Below are 11946 nucleotides of genomic sequence, written 5' to 3' on the forward strand. Positions count from 1 at the left end.
CGGCAAAAGCCGAAATGCCGAAATTTCTGACATTTCATGGGCTTGTGAGTATGTGAATGCTCTCAAGACGTAGAGTAAATGTTAGATCTAGCACCGCAAGGTGGTAAGTAAGTTTGTGCAACGTCTTAACGTACTTCGAAAAAAGAGGGCCTCGATGGGCCAAAACTGGGCCCAATGGGCTTACGGACCAATATGGGTAAGAGATGGGCAAATTAGCCTGTTAGTTAGATGGTGGAACCAAACTGCATAAAACTGTTGAAAATTGCTGAAGTAGCTTGTGTAGTTGCTAAGTTACGAGAATTACCCCTAAGGAGTAAAATTACCGATATACCCCTAGGGTTTAAATTGGCTAAACTGCATGATTGATTAATACTGTATTTTACATGATATGCTTTTATTAATATCTGCTGCATGGGATTGGGGTATTGATGGAGGAAGTATTGAAAGTGGTTCATCCACGTACTGGAGGCTTTGCCTCAACTTACTGATATTTGAGCAGCGTTGCTGCAACTGTGGAGTGTAGGGCTGGATGGGTTGAGATATTCCCCACATGGAGTGTAGGACTGGTACGGGGGCAGTGTAGCGGTTGGTGGGTTGAATAGTCTCCCCAGATGGGTTTGCATGCATTACTACTATTGTTACATATGTTACTGAACTAGGCCTATGGGCCACACTGTTATGTAAAAAGGGGGCTAAGGCCTTGCTACTGTATTCTGAAAAGGGCTTTGGTCCACTATGTACTGTTATCTGAATAGGGCTTAGGCCCAATGGGCTCGAGCTGATTTGGGCTTTGGATGGGTTTCTGTATACACTGAGTTTTCCCAAACTCACCCCTTTTTCTTCCATCATTGCAGGTGAGCCCTAGTTGGTGGACTTGGAGCTGGGAGGGATTCGAAGTGGCCACACGTTTTCTGCAAATTCGTTTTCTTCTGGTGAACTAGATTTTCCCATATTTTCGTTTATGGTTTTGGGTTTTTAAATGTAATAAGGCCGCTTAATTATTTTTATGGTTTGGTTTGTTTCTTTATTATTTAATTCTATTATGATAAAACTGAACTATGATAACTAACGAGATGGATTAGCTCTAGGACGCGTTTTCAAAAACATTAAGTGATTTCAAAATAACACGAATACAAGTAAGACTTCCACTAAGCAAACGTTTTCAACCTTAATCATTTTCTTAAGATGGACATAACCAAACGGTTTTCTCAAAATTATACGAGATGTTAGAGTGTGGCAATGGTGGTGTGCATGTCTAGGATTGGATCTTAAGGGAGCTTGGTACTTAAGCAGTCCGACGGACTCACCTCCTCTTCTTCCTGGTTTCCTACCTGGTGCACAGCTTCCATTCACTTTAACCTACTTTTAAAAGTGTCTTTTACAACACCAAGTTTTCCAAACTAAGTAATACGGAATGTTTTGAACGCTTCGATGTGGCGCATCAGATCCGGTCATAACGTCTAGGCCGGGTTTGGGGTGTTACAGCATCCTTGTAGAATGTTCGTGTTTTCTTATATTATTATTTGTGTAATATTATTTGTTGGAATTATATATTTTTGACTTAATATTTGTATTATGCCAGACTTAATATTTTATACTATGCCAACTTGATAATTACGATAAAAATATAAGAAAACACGAACATTCTAGAAAAACGCTGGCCATCTAGTACCCCAAACCCCAAAAAAAAATTTCTAAAAAAGTGAGTGCCAGCTATCAGTTGGCCAGCACCCAAAAAATTTATTTTTTAATATGTAAACTTGGTGTCGGCCATCAAGGTCCCCTAGCCCAAATTTTTTTTTCAAATACTTACGTAAAACATACCAGTATGATACATGTGGAAAAAAAGTATGAGGGTGCCAGCCATTTAGGTCCCCCAGCCTCAAAAAAATATTTTTTTAACACCTAAGAAAATTATCAGGTGATGATTGGCATAATACTCTAGGTGGTACCGGCCATTTAAGTCCTCTTACCCTAATTTACTGTTCGTTTCAAGTTATTTGGGTGATTGTTTTTGAACTTGGGTCATCTATATAATTATTTATTTTTTGGGTCCATTTTGATCAAATAGTCTTATAGTTTATACGGGTCATTCTGTGATTAAGTATTTGGTGACCAAGAAAGATGCCAAGCAAAAGGTTAATTCAGTGGATCTTACTTCTACAGGAATTTGATCTTGAAATTCGAGTTAAGAAGGGAACTGAGAATCAAGTGGATACTCACTTGTCAATGCTTGAAGCAGGTAATGAAGATGCTAATATCCAACTCATTAAGGAAGATTTCGTAGATGAGCAACTACTGGTTGCCACGGCATTACCTTGGTATGCCAATATCATTAATTTCTTAGTAAGTGGGTTACTGCCACCCGAGCTCAACAGTCAGAGATGAATGAAATTTCTACATAATGCAAGCAATATTATTGGAAAGAGCCATTTTTATTCAAATATTGTGCAGATCAAATAATTCAACTGTGTGTTCTAGATGACGAGATTCAGAGTATTTTACACCACTATCATTCTACACCGTATAGAGGACACTTTAGGGGAACGCAAACTGTGACAAAAGTTATCCAATCTGGCTTTTATTGGTCAAGCATGTTTCAAGATGCTCATGAATTTTTCCAAGCTTGTGATCGTTGTCAAAGAACCAGGAACCTCTCAAGGAGGCATGAAATGCCGCTGCAAAATATTTTAAAGGTTGAGTTATTTGATGTGTGGGGAATCAATTTTATGTGTTCATTTCCACCTTGTTAGGGAAACATGTACATACTTGTCGCTATAGATTATGTTTCCAAGTAGGTAGAAGTTGCCGCTCTCCTTACGAATGATGCCAAATCGATACTGAAGTTCTTGTATAAGAATATTTTTACTAGGTTTGGTACACCTTGGGCACTTATTAGTGATGAAGGCTCCCATTTTCATTACAAATTAGTTGCTACTGCCTTGACAAGATATAGGGTAAAGCATAGGATTGCCCTGGCATACCACCCTCAAACAAATGGACAAGTTGAAGTCTTTAATAGAGAAATTCAGCAGATTTTGGAGAAAGTGGTGGATCCAACTCACAAAGATTGGTCATCAAAATTGGATGAAGCTTTATGGGCATATCGTACTGCGTTCAAGACACCATTGGGAATGTCACCGTTCAAGCTAGTATATGGAAAACTTTGTCATTTGCCTATTGAACTTGAACACAAGGCATTTTGGGCAATTAAGAAACTGAACATGGATTGGATTAATGCTGTCAATAATCGACTATTGGTACTGAATGAGATGGAGAAGTTCATAGCTCAGGCTTATGAGAATACCAAACTATATAAAGAAAGGACAAAGAAATGGCATGATAGGAAGATTTTGCCTCGACAATTTGACCCTAGACAACAGGTGTTGTTGTTCAATTCCAGGCTGAAATTGTTTCCTGGCAAATTGAAGTCTCGTTGGCCTGGCCTACTTGAGATATTACATGCCTACCCTCATGGAGCAGTAGAAGTCAAAGATGGCAAGACTGGCCTTAATTTCAAATTTAATAGCCAACATTTCAAGCATTATTGGGTGTCCCTATAACTCAGGATAAACATTCCATTACTTTTCAAAATACTTAAATTCCCACCTCTGCATGAGTTTCTTTGTTTTATTTTTTTTATTTGTTTCTTTTTTCTTTATTTGATTGGGATAATTAATCAATTTTTTTTTCTATTTTCCTTTATAGGTATACTAAGGATTGGGCTTGGTAGTTTAGTGGTTCGCCCATTAGCAACACTTGCTAGTTTTACCTTATTTACCCCTAATAAAATTTTATCTTCCCCGCCTAAACTTTCTTTTACCGTGTCAGGCCATAATTTTAGCCTTCTTGTCCCCACATCACGACCTGATTTTTCTCTTTATTTTACCCTAATAGTTTTCTGTTCTTTCACAATTACTATCAGTTTCATTCTTCTTCAACAATTTCTTTGTTTCTTCTATAACTACAAAGCTCTTACCTTTTTTTTCTTTTTATAGTTACTCTAAATTGTTTTGAATGGCTCACCATGTTCCTCCTCCACAAGCTAATGAACCCCCATGAGCCTTTTTTCAACCAAACAGCAAAAGAAAAATATACCTATAATATCTCCAAAAGATCGTTCTATCTTGAAACTGAAGCTGATGCAACCAAACCTACCACCATCCACACTGCCACTATGGAGAAAGACCAAACATGGACCAAGGTAGGGGAAGAGAAAACCCGATCTGTGAATATTGAGTCTAACCATGAAGAGAAAGAAACCAACAAAATTTATGCACCAACTGAACCTACTACTACACTTATCCCATCTCCATTGACTACGCCAGTATCAAAACAAGATAGTGAGATTAATAAGTTGATTGATGATCTCACCAAATCAAATGATGAGAAGAATGAGGTGCTAATCAATTACTTGAAACGAAAGTAGCGTTACAAGCATGCTGCCCGCAAACCACTCCCCTAAACTGAAGTAACAACACTTTCTTTCCAAGCTTTCATTTTTAATTTCATTTTATCATGCATTCATAACTATTATCTTTACATTTCTTTCTATATATGTCTTTGCATTCTCTTTTGATTTTTGTCTGTTCATGCATTGAGGACAATTCATCCCTTAGATTTGGGGGTCTATTGTGCATTAGATAGTTGTTTTAGTATTTGTTCTTTTTTTCATTCATTTTTCCATAACACATAAATGCTAGAAAACTATTAGACTGTGATGAGTATATTTTTGCTAATGATGTTCGATGAGGAATTTAATTCTTTAGCATACCTAGAAATTTGTGACAGTGAACTAAGTGAGTTTAGCTTAGAACGGTTGCTTGAGAATTGACCTCTAAAAGTAAAATGCCTTAATTCCAATTACAATTAATCTATAGTAGGTTTCTTTTAATAATTTTAGAAATTCTTGAGGCTAAGTTCAGGATATTGGTAACTTTTAATAATAATAATAAATATATAAATAAATTTTATAAGTTACTCCAATGCTTGAAATTTCCATGTAGGTAAGCAACATTTTATTTTCTTCATTATGTTGTTGATTAGAAAAGTAAGTTTAAGTACGAGTAATTCAATAAAAGAAGTTTAGGGACACTCCAATGTAGTGCTAGGCTGAGTAGCTAAGGAGGTAGTTGTCTGCTCCATCCATCTTATAAATTAATAGCCTTAACTTCATGAGTGGATTTCATTCAAATTGTGACATGATAAAATACCTACAATTTAGTGTATGCTCCATTGAAATTTCCAAGTAAAGAAACTATGTCACAAGATGAATTCCCTAGTAAAAATATTTGTAACTAATTTATGAAAAGTCAATTTGACTAAAAACAATAAGAAGAAACTGAGTTAGATGAAAGATAAATTAAGTACATTAAGAAGTACTTGCTATAGTCAAAATTGTTTAAGCAATTAGGAAGTTTTATTTTTAGGGCAATTTTTCTGCACTTACTTTGCTAAATAATATGTAACTTGAACCAATTCTTAGAGGCTGAAGATAGTTGAGAATGTAGGTAAAAGAAATATGCTTCATACGATCTAGCAATACAAAAGGTAATTATGTGTTATGGAAATTCCTACATTCATGCATACATACATTCATACATATTTTGCTTGAGGACAAGCAATAACTCAAGTTGGGGGTGTGATAACTCTTGAAAAGATTTATATTGTACGTCTCTAAACTTGATTAATTATCTGTACTTAAGTGAATATATTTGCAATTTTTATGATATTTTTAGAACATTGCATCATAAAGCTTGGACTGTACTTTCAATTTTACTATATGTTACTTTTTTGGTGGAAGGAAAGGACTTGTTTATGTTTATAGCAGGTGTAGGAAGGCAGAAGAGAAATGGAGTGAAGTTTTGTCATGGAAAAAGGTTGGACAAATTGCTAGCATAAATGCTATGGCAATTCCAGGAAGATGCTGATGCAGCACTCAGTCCTCGTCACTCTCAGCCAACTAGACGTGTACCAGATAAATCCACCTGAAAAAGAGGGAGAAAAGTATGTGCTGGGAGGGGGCACCTACCCTATAAAAGAGGAAAGAGAGGAAAATTCTGTAGACAGAGGATTTGCAAGAGAATTGAGGAGCAGTTCTTCTTCTTCAAAAAAACTCGTGTGAAAAATCTAGAGAAAAGAAGAGAGGGTAGTAGCTAAAGCACAGAATAGAGACGCAAGGAAGGGGACGAAGCATTCAACCCTAGGTCTTACATCATATTGCAGCACTAGAGTTGGGAGCTGATTTGGCGAAAGCTTTTTGAAGTTCTTCCTTCATTATCTTGTTTACTTTTTAGAGATTTTTAACTGTTAAATGATACCTTTATTTTGGATATTGATTTTCAACCCATGAGCTAATCTCATCAGGTTGGAATTACTTGATGAATCTTTATTTCCATTAATGATCAAGCAATATGTTGACTAGATCTACTATTTCATTTAATTTGCATTATTTTGAATGCATGTCTGCAGTCTCTAGAAATAGATGGATGTATGGTATGTTCACAAACTTGATTTAATTCTGAAAAGGCTAGATTAGTTGGATTATGATCGAATGATACAAGTGAGTACTCGAAAGAATATTCATAGCACTCTAGACGTATAGTTGCATTCTGTAAAAAGTAAGAAAAAATAGTGGGTATTATCCTTGAAGCTTGTAGACATAAAAAGCCTTAAGATTGGTACCTTGAAGTCTGACTCTTAAAAGAAGCAGATTACTGTAGTTAAATTCTAAAAAGCAGACTAATTAAAACTTTTCCATGGCATTATTGTTTTATAAAGGTGTAATTTGAGTAATTCCAACCTTCATATTCAACAGTGTTTTCCTCTCAACTTTGCCTCATTACATTACCACATCATTTTAAGTTAGTTGTCTTATTTTAATATTGTATACGTGATTATCCTTTACATAATTTTTTATTCTGTTTTCTTTTGCCATAGCCCGATTCATATAATTCATAGTGATATTTTAACCAAATTAATCATAACTGATCCCTATGGAGACGATCTTACTACTTTATTACTTGATTCGACATGTATACTTGCACATTCGCATATTATTTCACATGCGACAGCAAACAACAATCTAGAAAGTTAGATCGAAGTAGGTCTAGGGCAAGATCATATCCAAGAACCGCGGCAAACAATGTGGATATTGTAAGAATATAGGCCACATTAAATAAGAATGTTACAAACTTTAAAATAAAAACAAGAAGGATGCCAAAAACAACAAGAAAGGAAAGTAGAAATTCGATGTTGTTGATACTAGTGTACTTGAGGATAGATGTGATGATTTCTTCTTGGTGTTTATGAGTGAAATATCCAAACTTACATCTGAATGGATCATTGATACAGGGTGCTCTTACCGCATGTGTTCCGACAGGGATTGGTTCTCTGCGTACAGTTCAGTTGAGGTGGAGTTGTACTGATGAGGAAAAATTGACCATGTAAGATAATTAGGATCAAAACAATATAAATTAGGATGCACAAAGAAATTATACGGACACTGTCAAATGTCAGGTATGTGCTTGATCTAAAGAAAAATCTTATCTCTTTGGGAATTTTAGACTTGAATGGTTGCAGGACTGTTATCGAGTCAAATGGCTTAAAGGTTTCTCATAGACTCTCATTTTGATAAAAGGACAGAAGAAGGTTAGCCTATTCGTTCTGCAGGGGTTGAAGGTGACTGGTGCGATTGTAATTATCGAAGAAAAGCCGATATTATTGCCATATCGCTACAAGAACCACCTTGACGTTGCAACGATGCGATGTCATTCTTTCTTCATAGATTCTGATTCAACCAAACTTTGGCACATGTGACTTGATCATATGAGGGAGAAAGGTATGACAACATTGTGTAAAAGAAGTCTTCTTAAAGACATTAGAGTTGGAAAGTTACGTTTCTGTGAACACTGCATTTACGAGAAGCATACACGAGTAAGTTTTGATTCAACAGTGCACAGAACCAAAGGGACTCTCAACTATATTCATTTTGATTTATGGGGTCCGACTCCTAACATCTCAAAAGGAGGTAATAAATATTTTCTAACTTTTATTGATGACCACTCTAAAAAAGTTTAATTTTATTTTTTAAAATAGAAAAATGAAGCCTTCGATCTTCAAATAGTGGAAAATGCTGTTATAAAAACAAACCAGGAAGTCCGTGAAGTGGTTGAGAACGGATAATGGTCTTGAGTTCTATTTATCAGAATTTAACAGTTACTACAAACAATAAGGGATAGAAAGACATCGTACCATTGTTGGTACTCCACAGCAGAATGGAGTTTCTGAAAGGATGAACAAAACCTTGCTTGAAAAGGCCCGATGTATGCTTTCTAGTATAGGTTTAGGAAAGGAGTTTTGGGCTGAAGCCATCAATTTAGCAAGCCATTTGGTGAACTGATCTCTCCATCGAGCATTGAATAGAAAATTTCCAATGAAGATATGGTCAGGTTATCCTCCCAATTATTCTAACCTTAAAATTTTTGGTTGTCCTACTTATGCAAAAGTTAGCTAGGGAAAGCTTGAACCAAAGGTCGTGAAGTGCATATTTCTGGATTCTCTACCGGTACGAAAAGTTTCCAATTGTGGTACCTAGAAACCATCAAGATAATTGTCAGTAGAGATGTTATGTTCGATGAATCTACTATGATTCATTCAGAAAAAAGGTCGCCTACATTTAAAGACACAATAAACCAGAGTGCCTTAAGCAGGATAGAGTCAAAGGAAGAAATAGTGGGTGACATTGCGACGAGAGGAAGCACAACGTCACAACGTCACGAAAAACATGGCGACGTCCTAAAGAGGAAACACAGGATGTCGTGACGTCATGAAAAAATTCTAGTTCTCATGGTCAAAATGTTGTTTTGGATCAATTTGAGAATGCATCCGACTCACAGGTACCCTCACCATCTCAATTAACAAATTATAAGTTGGCTCATAATAGAAAAAGGTGTAAAATTCGACCACCATAGAAATATTATGAAGGAAACCTAGTGACTTATTATAGAGAACATTGATTCAACCAATCCTTCATGTTTTTCCATGGCAGTTCAAGTCTTTAATTCTAGAAAATGGCTTGTTTCTATTAAAAAAAGGATGGAATTACTCCAAAAGAACGAGATTGGCAGCTAATTAAATCACTTATCAGAAAGAAAATAGTTAGTTGTAGATGGGTGTTCAAGAAGAATGAGGGTTCAGGTTCAAGCAACACTAGGTATAAATCAAGGTTGGTTGTAAAGGGCTACAGTCAAGTGGAGGGAGCTTATTTTCATGATGTTTTCTCTCCAATCATCAAAAATACGTCCATTCAGGCACTTTTGGTTCTTATTACATCAAAAAATCTTAAGTCAGAATACTTAGATGTAAAAACTAATTTGCTTCATGGTGATTTTGGGGAAGACATCTACATGTATCAATCGAAAAGCTTCAGAACTGAAGGTAAAAAAGATCATGTTTACCTTCAACTAAAACCATTATATGGTTTGAAGCAGCCTCCTCAGCAATGATACAAAAATTTTGACTCTATCATATTAAGTATTGGTTTCGCACGAAGTAAGTATGAAAGTTGTATGTATTTATAATGTTTAGATAATGATTCGTTCATATATTTGCTATTTTATGTTGATGGTATGTTGATAGTAACTAAGGATCCGTTAGAAATTGAACACCTTAAAACCATGTTTAACTCTAAATTTGAGATAAAGGATCGATGTGCATCAAAGAAAATTTTGGGAATGAAAATTTCAAGGGGAAGACGTTCTGGAAAATTATTCTTGCCGCAATAGAGGTACACCAAGAAAATCCTTAAGCGATTTAAGATGCAAGACTCAAAATTGGTAAGTATTCTCTTAACTACACGTTTCAAACTTTCAATTTCAGATTCCCCTCAAACCAAAGATAAAGAAAGGTACATGTCAAAGGTACCTTACTCAAGCGCAGTCAAAACTCTAATGCATGCAATGGTATGCACTTATCTCGATATTTCTCACGTTGTTAGTGTTGTTAGTAGATACATAACCAAACTCGACAAATTACACTGGCATGCAGTTACGTAGATCTTTAGATATTTATAGGGTACTTCAAATATGTGCTTAAAGTTCGGAAGAAACCAAAAGGTTTTAGTCGGTTATGTTTATTCAGATTATCTAAGAGAATTAGATTAAATGAGGCCTCTCATATGATATCTATTTGCTTTCAGAGATTGTGCCATTAGTTGGAAAGTAACATTTCAAGCCACAGTGGCCTTATCGACTACTAAAGCAGAATACATGGCAATCACTGAAGCTGTGAAGGAAGCAATTTCGTTAAGAGGCCTATTTAGAGAACTGGTTAATGAGAAAGGGGCAATTGTCATATATTGTGATAGTTAAAGTGTCATACATATTACCAAATATAAGATGCACCATGAAAGGACAAAGCACATAGACATTCATTATCACTTTGTTCAAGAGGTGATCATTCTAGGAGATGCTTAGATTCACAAAATTGGCACAGAACACAATCCGGCTGGAATGTTGACAAAAAGTCTTTCAGATTCAAAGTTAGAACACTTCTTGGACTTGGTAAGTATCCAATAAAAATCCAATTAGCCCCATTATAGGGCTTCGCAAAGGAGTTAAGTGAAATACGAGTCAATGTGGAGATTTGTGGAGTATGCCTCACATTTTAGAAAGTTAGTAAGTGACATTCCGACGAGATAAAACTCGACGTTGCAACAAGAAGTCGATGTCACAATGAGAAGAAAGCCTTTGTCCTGACAACGCGACACCTCCTCATCACGATGACATGAATGTCACATCACGATGTAGTGATGTGTTCCTCAAGTTTTTTAGTTTTCTTCTCTCAATTAAACTCTATTTTGGTTTCCTGCTTAAACCCTGATTAACCTAGGGATATTCTAGTCATAAAAGCTATGAATTTCAGCCTATAGATAGGCCTTAGTTACCCTAGGTTTAATACGTGGAAAATAACACAATTAAGAGAGAATTTTGTGTTTTAGTTTGAAGAGGTTTTTTCTTTCGAGGTTTTGAGTTTTCTTTGTTGTGACTCTCTTCATATTGTACTTTTCTCTTATTAATGAAATCTCCTGTTGTCCATGGTTTTTTATCCTCTTCGGAGGATTTTTTCCACATAAAATTTGTTTGTTCGATCTTTTCAATTTCTTCATTATTATTCTTTTACGTTGCTTACGCAGGTTTATTCCCAACAAGTTTCAGTCCATGTTGAGATTTGAAATTTGTAATGTGTTTAGTATTTGTTAAATATACATTAACATCATTAACTTTGGAGTAATAACTTGGTTAATAATAAGATTTTTTATTTTAATAGATTCTTCCCGTTAGCTTCACGTCTCACTAGTGTAGTATCTCACTAGCATCAATCCCACTAGTATTTTATCTCACTAGTTTTGCATACCATTAACTTCAATTCTAGCAGGCTTTTTACCTCACTAGCTTCAATCCTCATAGTTTGATTATAGTTAAATTCAATTCAAACACTTCAAACTTTATAAATTTCATACCTGTTGTTAACCAGTAACATTAACAAGTGAAAGAAGTAATGATTTAGATGGTGGTTCACCTTTGAGTAAGGTGGATTGCCACTTGTTGTAAGTTTGTATTTTGATGGAGAGGTCTAAACAAAAAAAGATAAGAAATGGAAAGGAGTCTCATGAAAGCTTGGTTGAAGAGAGAGAGAAAGGAAGAGCCTCCCCACATCCCTTTGTCCTTTTTAGTGCATATAAAGGGATGGAACCCTAGTAATAATACTCTATTATTAGTGTAGGGTTATGTGGATGTAACAGAAACAAACATGTGTGATGAGGACAAACATGTGTAACACATTTAGTTAGATATGTGAAAATTATTATTGTTATTTATTCATTATTTTAAAAAAATTATTTTCTTCTTCTTGTTCTTCTTTTTATTTATTTATTTATTATTATTG

Source organism: Gossypium hirsutum, chromosome A13 (genome assembly GCF_007990345.1).
Source record: "Gossypium hirsutum isolate 1008001.06 chromosome A13, Gossypium_hirsutum_v2.1, whole genome shotgun sequence".
NCBI lineage: Eukaryota > Viridiplantae > Streptophyta > Magnoliopsida > Malvales > Malvaceae > Gossypium > Gossypium hirsutum.